The sequence below is a fragment of the Tursiops truncatus genome, chromosome 4 (assembly GCF_011762595.2).
Source record: "Tursiops truncatus isolate mTurTru1 chromosome 4, mTurTru1.mat.Y, whole genome shotgun sequence".
NCBI lineage: Eukaryota > Metazoa > Chordata > Mammalia > Artiodactyla > Delphinidae > Tursiops > Tursiops truncatus.
In genome coordinates, this window is record NC_047037.1 from 130683301 (window position 1) to 130702477 (window position 19177).

Sequence of the window (19177 nt, forward strand, 5' to 3'; positions counted from 1 at the left end):
CCATGGCCGCTGAGCCTGCGCGTCCGGAGTCTGTGCTCCGCAACGGGAGAGGCCACAGCAGTGAGAGGCCCGCGTAACGCATAAAAAAAAAGATGATCCCTCAACACAGATGAATGAGCTAGACAGGGCTTCCAAATTCCTATTCCCTAAAGCATGGATGAAATGGTTTTAGCCCAACCATGTTTTCCAAGGCAAGTAAAAACAGACGCCCAAATCAGCCAAACAAAATTCCTGAAAGTTCCCCTATCCAAAGACTGCCCTGATTTTGAGCAATGCAACTTCTCAGCATATCCAAATGCATCCCAAGGTAACTAAGTGAGGAAACGTTCATAGAATCGATATTCTTCAGCTAGCTAAGTCAGTCGAGAAATTTCTACTAAAATGATAACTTTAATTTTAGAACAGTGAATCTTTGGCAATACTTAACCAACAGGTTCATCTGGAACAGACGCGACTGTATTTCATAGGAGTCACGTCAGTGCATTTCAAAGTGAAGTAATATATTCTTCCCCCCACTCAGGGAGATGTACCATTTAAGGAATGCTTACGATCTGACTGGCATCATGTAAGTGGCTTTAGACCAAAATATGACTCTTTAGTTTCCCCAGGTTCTTCGTGTTTATTGTCTTGCAACTATACTTGGACACTGACAAATGCCAGTGCATACAACTCAACTCCAGCATTGCATCATTCACTGCAAAGTGTTTGGAAACCACCAGTCCCAAAGGGCAGTGTTACAGAGCTGCCATCAGATCTCCCAAACAGCCCCCGCTGCTTGGCTCTAAAAAGGGCTCAAAGGAGGCCCCAGCTTACTGAAATGGATTTCATGGGGTGTTTTTCAGGACAGACCACGAGAATCACATAATTTTTCAAAACTCTAAGCAGCATCACTCCTACTCAGAAGCCATGAAGCTACTGAACTCTTGAGAATTCCACCCACCATTCCAAGCGTAGTGACCATACGATGTGAGAGTTCAGCTCTGGGCTCCTGGATCAATTTCAAGTCTGAGTCACCTCGAAAACGCACGCCCATGGCATTGTAAGAGAGAATGGAACAACTGATCTCAAAAGAAAATGGAAATGGAGCTGACTGCAGTTAACTTCTGATGCTGATGTCTGTTGTGGCTTAAGTTAACAGAGTTCCTAGTGAGAGAACTAGGGTATCCAGGTGCCCACAGAGGACAGTGGGAGGGGATGGTACTCTGCTGCAGCTGCTTCCATAACTCCTGTGAAACACAAGAGAGTGTATAATCTTTCAACTGCACTTCAGAATAATCTTCTCGAAAATATAACAATGTCTTAGTTTAGAAGAGATTTCAAAACATGATCACATTACCCAACAGCATCTTTTCCAGACTCGAGTCGCCCAGGAGTCTTCCCTTCAGCAGACCTGCTTCCCATCCCCACATCAGCTGCAGGAGCCTCACTGAGCTCAGGAAGGGCCTCATTTCCTGAGACACCACACAGAGTGGAGGAGGGCAGCTCCTCTTTCACTGTCAAAGACTGAAGCTCAAGGAGAGGAATTTGGTTCTCATTTCCTCTGGCTATCCAAGGCTGAGGCTGAACCTGGAAGGCAGATAGGGGAGTCTCCATTCTAAAGGACACAGCCTTGGCCTTGTGTGAGCCCTGGAGAGGAAGGTATACCATAAAAGACGGGATACTCAGACCCTTAGAGGCCTGCCTCTAAGACTTTCTCCGGGCTCGCCCATGTGACCCAAAAGTAGGAAACGGCAGCTTGCAATTTCCATGATGGTCTCCAGCCCCTGCAACCTGGTCTTTCCCTTCACCTGTTCTCTCATCATGCAGCCAAGAAGGAAGTCCTTCAGCCTAAAATACAGTCAGGATGTCAAGGAGTCCTTTTCCCTCACCGGAAAGCAGAGCACGACTTGGTCATCCTGGCAATTTCATTCCTTCGCCACCACCCGAGGCACAGCTCCCTGGCCCGGAGCTGCCTTTCCCACTCAGAAAGGGAGGGTCACTCTGTGAATCAGACAAGAGCTCCCTGGAGTGAGGCCAGGCATGCAGGTGGCCGGTGTGGCAACTCTGCCTGCCAGCAAGGAGGGCTGGGACTGCCTTTGTCATAGAGGACAGAGGAGATATCACAAGTCCCTCTGAGGGGCCACCAGGCGGGGGTGCACTGAATCCACGCTGTTGGTCCTTTATGCTCTGAGGCTAAAGGGCCCATCAGAAGGAATCGCTCCCCCTGGGCACCTGGTACATCCTCCTTGGTTCTGTTCCCACCACTGTGGTACTTGTGTTGGTGGAAGGTGTGTACAAGATGGCAAACTTCTCTAGGAGAAAATGGTTTAAGAGAGAACTGGGTAATCCAGATACCAAGGATGAAGAGGAAGGAAGAAAAGCTAGAAATGTTGTTAAGAAATACAGGTGCATATACTAAAAATTTGAAAAGTTGACCATACATCCATTTGAAAACTTATTAAGTATCCTCATTGTGTCAATTTAAATTAAATCTTAATCATGTCACAGTATACGTAAGTCAAACCATCATGCTGTATGCCTTACACTTATACAGTGATGTTTGTCAATTATTTCTCAGTAAAATGGGAAAAAAATCTTAAATTGAAATAGTATGCTATATAGGAATGTATTAGATAGTGAAAAATAAAAGACCATTATTTTTTTAAAATATAGATTACTGAACCAATCATTAAGAAAAGCTAGAAATGTTAAGTTTCTACCTGCATGTGAATATCTGATTAGCAAGTTGATTTAATAACCACAAGTCAATGAGCAAACATGAAAGGTGGAAAACACAGCTGCCCAACCTAAAAAGTGAAGCTGTCACGGGGTCCCATGTAACACCATTGCTAGGGGGACATTAATCTTGATATGTATTTAGGTGAGAAGATAGGATTTTAATCAAATTTCAGTGCAGCAAAGAACCTTCAAAGTCAAATAAAATAATTTTTACAAAAATTTTAAAGGAATTCCTTCCAAGGATTTTCAAAATAGCAGTGATTCTTTACCTGCAAGTCTTCATCTTTTCAAAGAAAAAGACTAAGGCTCAGTCATAAGACAGAGTGACAGAACACTATTTCCCAAGTCAATCCCTGCGTACTTAGCCTAAAATGCTCCTTTACTCTCTCCTCACTTTAAAATGGGAAAACCTTTTAAAATGACTTAAATTTAGTACTTGCAAATCAATTCAAATTGTTTTGCAGTTATATATTTAAGACTACAAGCTCTAACAGGTAAAAGACAATTCCTTATTTCACTGACTCTAAGAAACAGATTTTTCATGTTGAAGGTCTCTGAAGTTGAATATACTATCTCACAATCACAATGGTGTGATAAAAATCGGCACCATTTTCTTCCTTGCTTGGTGGTACATAAAAGAGGGGTGTGTCTTACAATGGTTAGCATGTTATGAAAGAGGGGATATAAGAATAGATTTTTAAATAGTTATAACTATCTAAAAACTGCTTGTGAATTATTTGGGTAAAGCAGATTGTCTACATAAGAACTTTACTGATTGTTACCAATTCAGTTCAACTCAATCAATATTTATTGAGCACCTACATTATGTCTGCGACGAGAAAATAGACCGTTTCCTTACGGTGCCCGCAGCCTAAGAAAATGATGGACATTTGTCCACTCTGAGACAGGGCTGTAAAGGCTAATCTGGCCTTATTAATAGTGAATGATGGGGGGACAGGGAGGGATAAACTGGGAATTTGGGATGAACAGATATACATTACTATATATCAAATAAACAACAAGGATCTACTGTATAGTACAGGGAAATATATTCACTATCTTGTAATAACCAATAATGGGAAAGAATCTGAAAAAAATTATACATATATGTATAACTGACTCACTTCGCTATATACCTGAAACATGGTAAATCAACTATACTTCAATTAAAAACTTAAATAATTTTTTAAAAATAGTGGGTGATGGGAAAAAAACAGACTAATTCTGCCAGGGGAAACTATCAGTCAAATCTGGTCGTGAAGGGTTCATCAGATTTGGCCTGGCTTGTGAGGATGGGAGGAAATGAACAGGGATAAGAGGGAGTTTGCAAAAAAGAAGGGCAGAGCGTTCCAGGAAAAGAGCAAAGGCTCTGAGGAATGAAAGCATCAGTCCAACGTTGTAGAGAAGTGCATGGAAAAGAGCTCGAAGTGATGAGGCCTTTAAAAAGATGGGTTGGGGTTACGGATGCTACACAGAGAAATTAGACATGATTATGTGCAATGGAGTCTGTGATGGGATTTGATTAGGGGAGTTACAGGATCGAACATTTTCTCTCCCCCATCCCTCCGCATCCCCTGGGGTAACGTGAAAGAGAAGGTGGAGGTCTGTTGCAACCAACCCATCAGGCAGTGCCTGGAGGAGGTAAGGTGGCCTTCACTTGGACAGTGAGAGCCCTGGGGCAATGAGGCTGTCCTACGTCCCCCTGTTCCGTCATTCTGTGCTATGAGTGAGCAGGTAGAGTCCCCAGAACTTGGTGGCCACACATACACCTGTGAGAAATAAGGAGGAGACGAGAAAAAGAAGGGAGAGACACCTCCGGTATTTGCAGTTTGGTAACTGACAAAACAGAAGGTGATAATAACACCTTCCACTGTGATGGCAAATGAGGCACCCAATTCAAAAGTCTTGTGCCTGAGAGGCCAAAATTCACGGGCAGCAGCGATCCTACTGGAAATCTGATGTCCATTCCACTCAAGGCCTCAGCACAAAGGAAGGAAGGAAGGAAGGAAGGAAGGAAGGAAGGAAGGAAGGAAGGAAGGAAGGAAGGAGGGAGGGAAGGAAGGAAGGAAGGAGGGAAGGAAGGAAGGAAGGAAGGAAGGAGGGAAGGAAGGAAGGAAGGAAGGAAGGAAGGAGGGAAGGAAGGAAGGAAGGAAGGATACCCTCCCAAAATGCTTAGATCAGGAAGGATATCAAAATGGAGACACAAATATTGGCCAATTGTATAATCAAAGAACTTAACAACAACAACAAAACCCACACATCTGATAACCTGCGAGAGGCCACAAGTTAAAAGCACTATCTCAACTACACTTTTACTGACTAAGCCAAGACCTATAATAATAAATGGATTAAACAGCATTGACAAGTTAACACAAAAAGAAAAGCTTGATGCCTCAAGTTTGGTGCCACGAAGTTAAAATGTAAATCAGCTTTGAGTTCAGCTCCCCAGACTCCCTAGGGCCACAGGAACACCCACTATGGCCCTTGCTCACACCTTGGGATGGGGGTAATAAATTAAATAAGATCACTGGCTGCAAGGCTGATGTTCCAAAGCTGTGCCAAGCACAGTGGAATGCACCTGCAATGTATAAATAACTGTGCCTGAGCATCACTTCGAAGAAAGGTAGCAGTTAAGGGCACTCACTTCACCTTTCTGTGAGCGGGTGAGATGAGAAGTTGACAGCTGTGCAACACCAGGCAGATTTCAGGCAATGCTCTGAGTTAGTTATGGTCTGCTAGTGACCACGATAGGGACGGTAGGAGTGGGGCACACGGCAATGGGGACAGAGAGATGGCAGGAAAGACACGCACTAACTATGGGGCCACAAGGAACTCAATCCAACCTTTCTGACCATCCATCCCCTTTAAAATTAAGAGGATGGGGACTTCCCTTGTGGCGCAGTGGTTAAGAATCCACCTACCAATGCAAGGGACACGGGTTTGATCCCTGCTCAGGGAAGATCCACATGCCATGGAGCAACTGGGCCCGTGCGTCACAACTACTGAGCCAAGCCAGCACACCTCGAGCCCGTGCTCCACAACAAGAGAAGCCACTGTAATGAGAAGCCTGCACACCACAACGAAGAGTAGCCCCCGCTCGCCGCAACTAGAGAAAGCCTGTGCGCAGCAACAAAGACTCAACGCAGCCAAAAAGAAATAAATAAAATAAATTTATTAAAAATAAATAAATAAAATAAAATTAAGAGGATGGTCGAGAAGTTTCTATGGTCCCTATACTTGAAAAGAACTCCACATTTTTTTAACTTGCTTAAGTCAAAACCTGTAAGTATTATAATGGAAACCACCATGAGATTCTCTCTGCTGGGCATTCTTTTTACAGTAAACAGGTGACGTGATTAAGGCAAAAAGTGCCACTGAGATTAACCCCAGAAATGCGAGATGGAAAACAAATTCTTACTTTAAAGACTGGTACAAGATCTTTTTGGCTAAATAACAACTAACATTCATCCTAGACAAGTAACAAATTGGGAGAAAAATAAAAAGCAGCCAAAGTCATTGCACACTGGATTTTTAAAAGCAGAAGGAAAAAAAAAAAATCAAACAAAGCACACACGCACCCCCCTGACGTCATAAGAGGATAATCAACCTCTTCAACACAAAGACAGCTCCTGGGAGGTTACGGGAACATTTCTACAACAGGAGTACATCAAAGTCCTAGAGCAGAAAAACCGATACACGCAATCACAAAGCAAATCTGTTCCTTGTATGATAGCAACTAGCTTTAAAAGCTTGACATTCATTGCCAAGTAATATCTATGAGGCCACGCACAAGGCGAGCGAAAGACACCAGGCCCTGCCTGCTAAGAATTAATGAGGACACTCCTGTCCAGGGCACTAGTGTGCAAATGGCTTTATGGGAATCCCCATTCAATAAAATCGTTCCAAGCATGCTCACCCGAAACAGAATGAGTGTGTGCTCTCACTTATTTAATCAATGTATAAATTACATATCTGGGCTATTGTTCAAATAAATTATGTACATTTTCAATTTCTGTATCTGTTTATAATGTGCGTAATTTATTTGAACTGAACAGAAGTACACAGAAATTTAAATGCATAACAGAGAGAGAAATACAAATTCTGAAATGTCCTTCCCACACCCTAATGAAATCATCTTGCACATATATCCAATATTGAAGACCACTGTTCTAGGACAGAGAAAACCAGTCTGGAAACTAAGAAAAAATAAGGAAAGACAGTTAATGGAAAACTCATAGGAATGCCTCTGTAACTTTACCTACATCTCGGGCTTACTGTGAAGCAACATAACAGCACTGTCAAAATCTCCCAGAATCTTCAAGAAGGGAATATCACCATTCAGAAGACCAGGTCGGTAGACACATGCTGAAAACCTTAGGCTGCTCTGAAATTATCTGCTGACAGCACTAGCTCTAGAGGGGCCATTAAATTGTGTTTTTGCAATCAAGGCAGTAATCAATACCCCTTCACCAGTCGTTAATAAAACCATGCCATATGCAGAAAAAGAAAATGATACACAAAGGAAGGACTCATTGCAACTTCCTCATCCCCAACCCCTGGAAGACAATACAATGGCTGGCCAAGAAGCAGTAAGCAGGGCTTCCCTGGTGGCGCAGTGGTTGAGAGTCTGCCTGCCGATGCAGGGGACACGGGTTCGTGCCCCGGTCCGGGAAGATCCCACATGCCGCGGAGCGGCTGGGCCCATGAGCCATGGCCGCTGAGCCTGCGCGTCCGGAGCCTGCGCTCCGCAACGGGAGAGGCCACAGCAGCGAGAGGCCCGCGTACCGAAAAAAAAAAAAAAAAAGCAGCAGTAAACAAAAACACGTTTCCAAACATCGCTGCACTGTTCAGTGGGGATTATCTCAGACACAGCCAGGATAAATAGTCAAGAAATTTCAATTACATAGTCTGGAAGAATAAAGGCTAACAGTAACACATAGAGAAAAATCATTTAACAGAAGATTTTTGAACAAAATTTTGATCCTCATAGGTGGGTAAACACGGTTTCCTCTTCTGGAAGGAATCCTCTCTCTCTCTTTCTCTCCCTCTCCCCCCCCCCCCCCAGCTTCCAATCCAGGTGACAAAAGGACCTCTCACTGGAGGCCTCCCATCAGCATCTGACCCTGCTGATCTGCCCCCACTCCAAAAAAAATGCTCCCTCCCCTTGGATTCCATCCATGACCTTATACTTCTCAACTGCATCTCTCACCCCAAATGTAGTTTCCGCCACAACCTCATATCTAGCTCTCCAGATGGAGTACTTTTCTCTTTAACAAACTTCCTTCCTTCCTTCCACACTGTCATCTACCTAAATCTCGGTCTTCAGCACAAATCCCTCTTTCTAAGCTGCTCTGGACACCTACATATGGCTACCCCACTGATTGCTCAAATTTGACACACCATTCTGGCTGAAAACCTTCCACACTTACGATCCCTCCCAGAAGGCAGCCAGATTTATAAATGCAACAGGGAGTCTGGATGCAGTCAGAGCTAGTCTTCATCTGCCATTCAATGTCCCCATGACCTTGAGTGAGTCACTTACCATCCCTAGGGACCACTTTCTCCAACTGCAAAATAGGAAATCCCCCTTGTAGATCTGTGCTGGAGATGAAGTGAGGCAGCGTGTGTGAAGACATCCTTCATTGGTATTTAGTTAGGGTTTCATCATGTTCATTTCTTTCTTTCCAAATTTTCCTCTTCTTCCCCTTTTCTTTCTCCAAGGTCCCTAAAGTATCTCTATATCTACGCTGTCCCCCTATTCTTAATCCTTTTAATGCAAGTCTTTTTGCCTTTAATCCCCATCACTAATATCCATCTTTTCTGCCCAAACCACTCAATGTTATACATCACTGCAAAACCAAACTAATGCACATTCAAGATACATTCAGTGTCCTTCAAGAATGCCGCCACGTCAACCCCTGCACTGCTAGATGATGTACAAACACCCCTGGCACACCCAGCAGAGACAAGAGCCACAGGACTAAAGGAACAACTTTCAGAAGAGTCAGTTTTACTCAAAGATTTACTCAGAAGGTTAAGGAGAGCAGGGGTGTTGGTGCAGATTGATAACGGAATAAAATTTTAAATGTATATGATTTTCTAAGATGAAATACCCATCTTCCCCCCAAAATAAAACGGCACATGGAGTGGTTAGAGATTAATTCCCTTTTTATGGAGTGTTTTATTGAAAAATTTTACAAAGCTCTGTTCTTCCAAGATATTCTTCATCACTTTTCTCTTCTGAATCCCCGCAGTTATCAGTTATTTGAATACCTGTCTTAATCCATCTCCTCTTGTAGGATCACAAGTTCCATGAAAGAAGGGACCACAGCTCATTACTTTTTATCACATGGTTCCACGGCACATGGCCCCTGTATTAGTCAAGGTTCTCCAGAGAAACTAAACCAACAGGATACGGATGCATGGATGGACGGATGGATGGATGGATAAGTATGTCAAGGCACTGGCTCATGAGATTGCAAGGTCTGGCAAATCCATAATCTGCAGGGCAAACCAGCAGACTGGAGACCCAGGGAAGAGTTGATGTTGCTGTCTTGAGTTCAAAGTCATTTGGAGTAGAATCGCTTCCTTCTAGAGGACCTTAGTCTACTTTTAAGGCCTTCAAGTGATTGAATGAGGCCCATTCACATTATGGGGGGATAATCTGCTTTACTCAATGTCTGATTTAAATGCTAAATCACATCTAAAAAATATAGGGAGGGAGGGAGGGAGGGAGGAAGGAAGGACGGACGGACTACCATATGATCCAGCAATCCCACTCCTGGGCGTATATCCGAAGAAAACCATGATTCGAAAAGATACCATCACCCCAGTGTTCACTGCAGCACTATTTACAATAACCAAGACATGGAAGCAACCTAAGTGTCCATCAACAGAGGAGTGGATAAAGAAGATGTCGTACGTATATACAATGGAATATTACTCAGTCATAAAAAAGAACAAAATAATGCCATTTGCAGCAACATGGATGCAACTAGAGACTGTCAGACTGAGTGACGTAAGTCAGAGAAAGACAAATAATCATATGATATCACTTATATGTGGAATCTAAAAAGAAAAAAGTACAAATGAACTTATTTACAAAACAGAAATAGAGTCACAGATGTAGAAAATAAAACTATGGTTACCGGGGGCAAAGCGGGGGAGGGATAGATTGGGAGATTGGGATTGACATATACACACTACTATACCTAAAATAGATAACTAATAAGGACCTACTGTATAGCAGGTACAGGGAACTCAACTCTACTCAGTACTCTGTAATGGCTTATATGGGAAAAGAATCTAAAAAAGAGTGGATACATGTATATGTATAACTAATTCACTTTGCCGTACAGCAGAAAGTAAATCAACCATACTCCAATAAAAATTATAAAAAAAAAAGTACATGAAGAGTGCCTGACATACGAAAAACAAAACAAAACAGGAAAACCCCACAGCCACCTCTAGACTAGTATTTAACCAAATTACTGGGCACCACAGCCTAGTCAAGTTAACATATAATATTAACCATCCCATGTCCCAGTAGACTTTTTCTCCAGTACCTAGTAATGGTGTCAATATCAGCCAAAGGAACAAACAGAATAAAATGTATTCCCATACAGGGCTTCCCTGGTGGCGCAGTGGTTGAGAGTCCGCCTGCCGATGCAGGGGACACGGGTTCGTGCCCCAGTCCGGGAAGATCCCACGTGCCACGGAGCGGCTGGGCCATGTGAGCCGTGGCCGCTGAGCCTGGACGTCCGGAGCCTGTGCTCCGCAACGGGAGAGGCCACAAGAGTGAGAGGCCTGCGTACCAAAAAAAAAAAAAAGTATCCCATCTAGAATGTTTACAACTGAATAGCCAGCAGGTGTTCTAGACTGAATACCAGCCCACAAGTCCACCTGACTTGAGCTCTGAAGAAAGGTCTACTTGGGGTGTCCCTGGTCACCCCAGGCTTCAGGTCATGAAGGGGTCACTGAGAGAGTGGCCTGACTTTCATGATGTCAACTTTGCCATATATTTCTAGACAAAAGCATCCCTCCAAGCTTAAGTCTCCTAGTAGCCAACAACATTCAGAGTTGTGGCTCTCTTTTACTTCAACATGGAGAACAGCATCAAAATATATTTGCAGGGCTTCCCTGGTGGCGCGGTGGTTGAGAGTCCGCCTGCCGATGCAGGGGACACGGGTTCGTGCCCCGGTCCGGGAAGATCCCACATGCCGCGGAGCTGCTGGACCCGTGAGCCATGGCCGCTGAGCCTGCGTGGCCGGAGGCCACAACAGTGAGAGGCCCGCGTACAGCAAATATATATATATATATATATATATATATATATATATAAAATATATATATATATATAATATAAATATATATATATTTATATATATATAAATATAAATATATATATAAATATATATATATATATATATATATATGCGCAGATGGGAAAACACAGGTACGCCAACTCCCGACCCGCCGCTTAGTCTGCCCCCACCCCTCACACACATGAACAAATTATGCATCCTAGGTACATAAGCTTCCCTGTGACGCCATTTCTGCCCTAGCCTTGGATCTGAAACCACCACCCTCTCCCACCTGAGCCAAGATTTCAAGCACACAGCAGGGTGTGGGTAGGGGTATCCCCAGCAAGTCCTCAATTCTGATGCAGCTGGGCTTAAAATTGACCTTAAAATTGACCCCCCAGCAGGGGGGGCAGGGTGTCGGGGTGTCTGATGGTTCACCACCTCCTACACTCTGCTCGTGACTAATGCATCACACTGGGGAAGCAATTCCTCCCAGCTGGCTGGAACCAACAAGCCCACAGTTAAACCAAACCACCCCTTGGAAGCCTTGGGTATGAGCACAGCCCTCCCAAGCCCTAAGTGTACCCCTTTCTGAAAATATTCACCTTGACAGAAAACAAGCAGAGAGATTTGGCTCAGGAGTTCTAATTCTGCTTCTCTCCAGGGCAGGGACCTTGAATTTTCAAGGACCAAACCAAAGAACACACCCAGTGGGGGCGCCATAGGTATTCCTCTTTGAGCACCAGGAAAACTTGTTAACTTGGGACAAATCATTTCATTTCTCTATGGCTTCGGATGCTTCCTCAGTAAAATCTAGCATGTAGTAAGCACTTTCGAAACGTAGAATAAGGAGCCCAAAGCTGGGTGTGGTATGTGACAGGGAGAAAAGAGGTACTGTGTACATCATCAGTGTAGGGATTTGTTTTTCCAGTAGTGATTTTCCATTCAAAATAGCATCCAGAAGAAGAAGGAGGGGGACTAATCAAGTGTATTCACTAAATAAAGCTCGTGATCAAAATAACATCAGCCTTCTGGTTCTGCCGATGCCTCACTCACACAAGCACAGGGAAGTGCGGCCCAAGCTAATGTTGGCACCAGGATGCCAGCTCTAAAGCCACCTGTTTTGTTCTGTTTCTCTCACTCCATCCCCACACTCACAGGAACAGGCTGCCATCTGTGCTGTACCAGCTCGGCGTGGTTCTCCATAAAGGTAAATAAGATCCTGACGTTTTTCATCTAAAAAAAAAAATCCCTTCAATTTTTGCTTCCAGACCTAAATCTCAATTCAACTCAACCCAATTCAATTTCAATGTGTGCTGAGAATCTTCTCCGTGGCTGGCGCGGTCCAAGATTCCCTGGGGATGCTAAGATAGAGAAGGCTCAAGGCACCTTAAAGCGTCTTAAGGATCTCGGGGGTGGGGAGGTAAGATGAGACAAGGACCCCAAAAATGCAGTAAAAGACCTAAGAGCAATCAGGTTGTCTATGATGAGCTCAGAGTGCTATGAAAAATGAATACTAAAATTTACCATTTTAGTATTTTAATGAAAATTTTAATGCTAAAGCACGCTGATGCCGCTAATACTATTTACAATGAAAAAATATGCTCTAAAGAGGGCAAAGGTAAAAACATACATTTGATGACAAGAATATGCACAATAGGACAAGATGCCAGTTTAATTTGACTGTGATTTTTTTAAGCGATGTGTTGTGATTACTTAGGAAAAAATATGATCATTTTGGCACCATTTCATCTATAATCAGAATATTGAAAATCCTTAGAAAAGGAAACATTTCTAATAATGGGGATTAATAATGGGTATTTGAAAATAATTTTGCTATAAAATCATGGTATAGAGGAGAATATTCATTCTAAAACACACACACACACACACACACACACACACACACACACACACACACACACACTCCAAAGGCTTTAATAAATAAGAACAGGTCATTTCAAATTTTAGGCTATTTAGTTTTGAAATGGATGATTTTTTTCATCCTGAAAGTTACAGAGGATTTCCCCAAAAGAGCCCCATATCAAGAGCCACCATTTTAAGACAGGTAAAAATGATGAAATATAAAATTTAAAAAATCTTGTGCATAAAGCATCTAGATAATAACGAATACTTAGGGGTTGAAACTCAGGTCTCTACTATTTCAAACACTGATTCAAGAAGAAACGAAGTATGTCTGCTTGTCAGGGAGAGCTCTGGGTCACTTTAGTTCTAATTTGAGGATGGACTAGATTCTTTTTTTTTTTAATTTTTTAAAATGCATTTTTCTTCCAGTTTTATTAAGATATAATTGATGTAGAGCACCGTGCAAGTTCCAGGTGTACAGCAAAATGATTTGACTTACATACATCATGAAACGATCACAGTAAGTTTAGTGACCATCCATCATCTCGTACAGGTACAAAATTAAAGAAATAGAAAAAACGTTTCCTTGTGATGAGAACTCTGAGGATTTACCCTCTTAGCAACTTTCCTATATAATGTGCAGCAGAGATAAATATATACATCATGGAATACATTATTTCCTTAGTACTTATAACTGGAAATTTGTACCTTTTGATTCCTTCAAGGATGGACTAGATTCTTGATCAGCTTTTCTCAAAGGCACGTCCATAAAAGCTCCTCTCCTAAAATTGTGGGTACTGCCTATTCAGGGCTATTCTAGAAGAACACTAGGAATACGTGCATTCTCTGTCAATGTGCTATGTGTTAAAAGAACGGCACCGGGGGGGGGGGGGGGCTTCCCTGGTGGCGCAGTGGTTGAGAGTCCGCCTGCCAATGCAGGGGACACGGGTTCGTGCCCCGGTCCGGGAAGATCCCACATGCCGCAGAGTGGCTGGGCCGGTGAGCCATGGCCGCTGAGCCTGCGCGTCCGGACTCCGCAACGGGAGAGGCCACAACAGTGAGAGGCCCGCGTTATGGCAAAAAAAAAAAAAAAAAAAAAAAAAAAAAGAATGGCACCAGGGGTGAGTGAATTAAGAAAATAAATTAAAATCCCACATCATAAAAAATCATAGGATATACTTGAAGATATTATTCCGAGTGAAATAGGACAAATACTGTACAATTCCACTTATATGAGGTACCTAGAATAGTCATTGAGAGAGAAAGTAGCATGGTGGTTGCCAGGGGGTGGGGGAAAGGGGGAGTCAGTGTTTAATGGGCATAGAGTTTCAGGTTGGGAAGAAAGAAGTTCTGGAGATGGATGGTGGCAATGGTTGCAAAACAATGTGAATATACTTAATGCCATTGAACTGTACACCTAAAAATGGTTAAAATGGTAAATTTTATGTTATGTATATAATACCACAATTTAAAAAGTAGAGGGTTTATTAATAACTAATGTTTTCAGAGTGCTTCAAAATTTGAAAAGCATTTCTATATACATGAGATCATTTAATGATCTCAGCAACTTGGAGGAAAGGCATATGTATAAACTCTCACACTTGTTTCTTTCTAAGTGACATGTCTATTGTTGAGTGGGTGGAAGAGTGTACTCATACACGTACTCAATTCTCAACCCCACACTCTCTTCCAACATTTGTACACATTCTGGAGATATACAGGGAATGTTTATAAATACTTTAAGGAATATGCATTCTGTGATCAGAGCTGGGAATTCCAACGCTTGCAGTCAAGAAATGGATTTCACTTTATTTAATCCAGTGTTTTCCAAACTTTCTTAATTGTGCAACTTTATTTTGCAGAATATCTGTGAACAGCCTGTGAGAAAGTATTTGATGGGTTACTACTGTACGAACTCATCTAATGAAAGGTACTCATTTATATAGATTCAGCCTCTCCTCGCAGAAGAAAGAGCCAAGTAATCAAGCTGTTTAATTAATTGGCAACTCCAAGTATCAATATCATGACCAGCACTATCCTCATGTGGTAATCTTCCCTCTCCAATTTCCTAGATCTTCACTCACCCATATCTTTCCATCAACCACAAAAGTACAACACAGACCATGAGAAAGATAATAATGACTAACCTGGCATCATCCTTGGCTCTTAGAATTCTTACTCACTGGACATGGATCAAATCTGATCCACTTAGGGCTCATGTATATGTGTGTGAGGGGTGGTGTGTATATGCATACATATCTACGTGTATACGTGACTACTGGAATACAAGCTTTAAAAAAAATAAAAAGCATAATGGTATACATGCCCCCGAAACCTTTTTTATAAATTCTGGTATAAATGAGTCAGAGAAAGAAACAAATATTTTACTCTGTATTAAACAAATATATCAGAAGAAGGAAGTGCAGGGTGAAAAGGAATACAGGTTTTACAGGTGATTTTATACAGCAACAATACTTCAATTTGGAGTTTAATGTATCCCATTAATGGCTTCTTCCCACTCATTGAAACAAAAACATCAACAGCCATGAAATGACATTTCTAATCATAGGTTTGTTGTTTTTATATTGTGTTTTTAATACAGTGTATCCCCAAACCTTTAAGACACAGAAATGAACTATTCAAAATTAACTTGTAATACGTTATGCATATTTAATTCTCAGAAAGACCTCGATATCTCCCTCTGGGATGTAATCAAAACTAAATCTTCTCCATGCCTTTCAGAATGAAGGAAAACACAGCCCTGGCTTTCCAGGAGTAAACCTGGCCATGTGACTACCCCACCACCCTCCCCTGCTTCCATGATATTTCTGAGAATGCAATTAACTGCTGACATTGGCCCAGGCTTCAGTGGAGCAAACACTAACCCTGCCAACTGTTAGTTCTTGTTGAGGCTTGTGCTGTTTGTTTGTTACATATGTTCAATTTCTAATGGGAGTTTGTCAGCTTCTTTTTATTGAACTTGACACAATGGGAAAAGCCCTTAAGGGTTAATTAATTAATCTCAAAATGAAATCTGAAACAGATAATGAACAGGGCTTGAGCAACTGTGAAAGACACCCAACAGCATCAGCCAAAATAAGGGCTGTTCCCAGACCACAGTCATCTCAAACTCAGCTGCATTTCATTATGTCACTAGCCATCAAGTGGTCAGGACTAAGAGATTAGTGCTCAGAGGATGGATGGTGGAGACAGACAGAACTGGGTGGAAATTTTGAAGCTACTTAATACCCAAATCACCGGGACCGTTACTTCACATCATGAAGACTCGGTTTCCTCACTGGTAGAATGAGAATAATATGGGTAAACAGGACAATCCATTGGAAATCACCCAGGCCACTGTCTGAGCCATGGAAGTAATCAATAAATGATATCCTGGAGGACAGACTTCAGACTATACTACAAAGCTACAGTAATCAAAACAGCACGGTATTGGCACAAAAACAGAAATATGGATCAATGGAATAGAGAGCCCAGAAATAAACCCACAATCTACAGTCAAATAATCTTCAACAAAGGAAGCAAGAATACACAATGGAGAAAAGACAGTCTCTTTGGCAAGTGGTGTTGGGAAAGCTGGACAGCCACATGTAAATCAATGAAGTTAGAACACTCCCTCACACCATACACAAAAATACACTCAAAATGGCTTAAAGACTTAAACATAAGACATGACACCATAAATGATACCCTGGGTGGGGGGGGGGGGGGGATATGCAATCTTTCATTACATCTAAATATTGATTAGTAACCATAATCTCCAGGCTCTTGCACCACAATTAGAAGCTTTCCCAAAAAAGCAAGTAAGAAAAATAAAATTAGTGAAATCAGTGCCTGAACGTATGAAATCTTTTTCCTTACTGATTACAGTGAAAACAAAACACATGAAGCCTTCAAATGGAGTAGTAAGGCACGGCACATAACAATAGTCACTAGGGGTATCTGGTATCCCTCTTCAATGATGAAGCATAAAGATGAGAAGTGACAACCCAAAAGACCACCGCCTTGTAAAATGATACACCCATCCTCTCGCTCTTGTATGCCTTTGCAAGCTTTTTGAAAAGATTATTGCTACCCAAATTAAAGTCACAGCACATGCATCTTCTAAATATAAGTAACCATGCTGATTGAAGATAACCAGAGACAAAAATTTCAGTGTCTTGGAAAGAATATTGCCAATGGCAAAACGTTATTTATTTTTTGCCCCAGGACTTTTCAGGAATGCACAAAGCAAATCAGACTTACTAAATATAAATAAACTAAAAATAAAATATAGATATACTATTTAGGTTTAAAAGGTCACAGTTTTGAGGGATAAAACCCAAATACCTGCTATCTCATGGTAGGAGGTGCCAAGAATAAAATGTGTTGGCTGTTAAACTGACTCAGAAAAGCCAGCACCAAAAATATGACTCATATGTTTGAGTAGAAACCCCCAGTTACGGATGGAAGAGACAGAAAGGTCAGATCTGAATTGTGAATTTTAGGGCAGAGTTCCTCTACAGAGTGCGATTACATGACGTGATCACTTTTTGTTATCAAGCGTAAACAACAGCTATTACAGCTGAGACACGGTGCTTAGTGCTTAAGGTTGGGAAGAGGTCGAGGTGGCCCATCAACTCTGACCCCACAAGCCCAGGCCTGGAGACGAGTGGCCTGTTCCTACAGGGCCTCAAGAGCTAGATTAATAGAGTGGAATTTAAAACTATACAATAAAAACCCTGGGTTGCATTTCTTATTCTTCTCTAGACTCTTATTATACAACCCTTATAACTATGGAATACAGACAAGGGCATTAAATCAGGACACAGTTAGAACTGAGAAGCATAAAGAGGAAGCTCAGATAGGAATTATCCTCTAGGTAAGTTCATCAAAGTATGCCAGACATATGCCGTTGACCTGCCCCTGCTATCCAGGTGGGATATAAGACTCAGAGAATAAAAACAGTGTTATTCAACATATAGTTGAGATGTCAAATATCTTGCAAAACTCTCCCCCAATACTATCCACAGTCAATTTTAAGTAACTTCTGGATTATAGAGCAGCATGGCACTGCCTTCCCAGTTATCAGCATCAAAATGATTTATAATTGTTAAAACAAAAAAGACCTTAAAAAAAAACACTCTTTGGGGAAGAATGACTAAGATAAAGCCAAAAGCAAATGATATCGTGAATATGTATGAAACTCTATCCCAAGGTATGGCTCACCAAAAGCAATAAAATGTAAGACACTCACTTGGTGGGGTTCCTGAGAGTTTTGGCCTCTATTTGGCTGTGAAAGCTACAGATACATTCATATATTCTATTTACTCCTAAAGCAAAGAAAAGGTCCTTTTTTTCAATTTCCTCAGAAACTCCAAGCCAACCTAAAGGTTTCCTAAGTTGGTACCAGAGGTATGAAAAATGAAAAACAGCAACCACAGAAATAACAGCAGCCTGTGGAGTGAAGAAAAACAGAGAGGACGGGAAAAAAGAAAGGAAATCTTGGAAGCTTAGGGTCCAAAAGGAATCAGGTATATACCGACTAAATCCCAATCTTAAAAAATGTCATGAAGAACCTAGGGGTAAGACAGGAATAAAGACACAGACCTACTAGAGAATGGACTTGAGGATATGGGGAGGGGGAAGGGTAAGCTGTGACAAAGCGAGAGAGAGGCATGGACATATATACACTACCAAACGTAAGGTAGATAGCTAGTGGGAAGCAGCTGCATAGCACAGGGAGATCAGCTCGGTGCTTTGTGACCACCTAGAGGGGTGGGATACGGAGGGTTGGAGGGAGGGAGACGCAAGAGGGAACAGATGTGGGAACATATGTATATGTATAACTGATTCACTTTGTTATAAAGCAGAAACTAACACACCATTGTAAAGCAATTATACTCCAATAAAGATGTAAAAAAAAAAAAAAGAAAAAAAAGAAACTGCCTGGCGAGAGAGAGAGAGAGAGAGAGAGAGAGAGAGAGAGAGAGAGAGAGAGAGAGAGAGAGAGAGAGAAAGAGACAGAGAGAGACAGAGAGAGAGAGGGAGGGAGGGAGGGAGGGGGAGGGAGAGAGAGAAGGGGGCAGAGAAGACATATTTATAAAGTAAATAGTATAAATTTTATTTTTTTAATTATTTATTTTTAAATACAGTTTTCTTTTTCCCTCTTAATGTTTCTTCTAATAGACTGATCAGTTGTTGAGAAGGGTTTTCCTTTATTTATTTTTTTGGCCACGTGGCATGCCAGATCTCAGTTCCCAGACCAGGGATCCAACCCTTGCCCCGTGCAT

At 41.9% G+C, this 19177-nt stretch overlaps 1 protein-coding gene across 10 annotated transcripts in view; it reads right to left on the reverse strand.

Annotated features, from left to right (window-relative positions):
* TIAM1 (TIAM Rac1 associated GEF 1) overlaps positions 1-19177 on the reverse strand; it is a 504950-nt gene that overhangs the window by 151836 nt on the left and 333937 nt on the right. Inside the window, exon 2 of one of the 10 annotated variants that reach the window (XM_033856012.2) lies at positions 12180-12257. The exons of the other annotated variants lie outside the window; for them this stretch is intronic. The gene's annotated coding sequence lies outside the window, so the exon portion shown is untranslated. The remainder of the gene's footprint in view (positions 1-12179; positions 12258-19177) is intronic. 10 annotated transcript variants of the gene reach the window in all.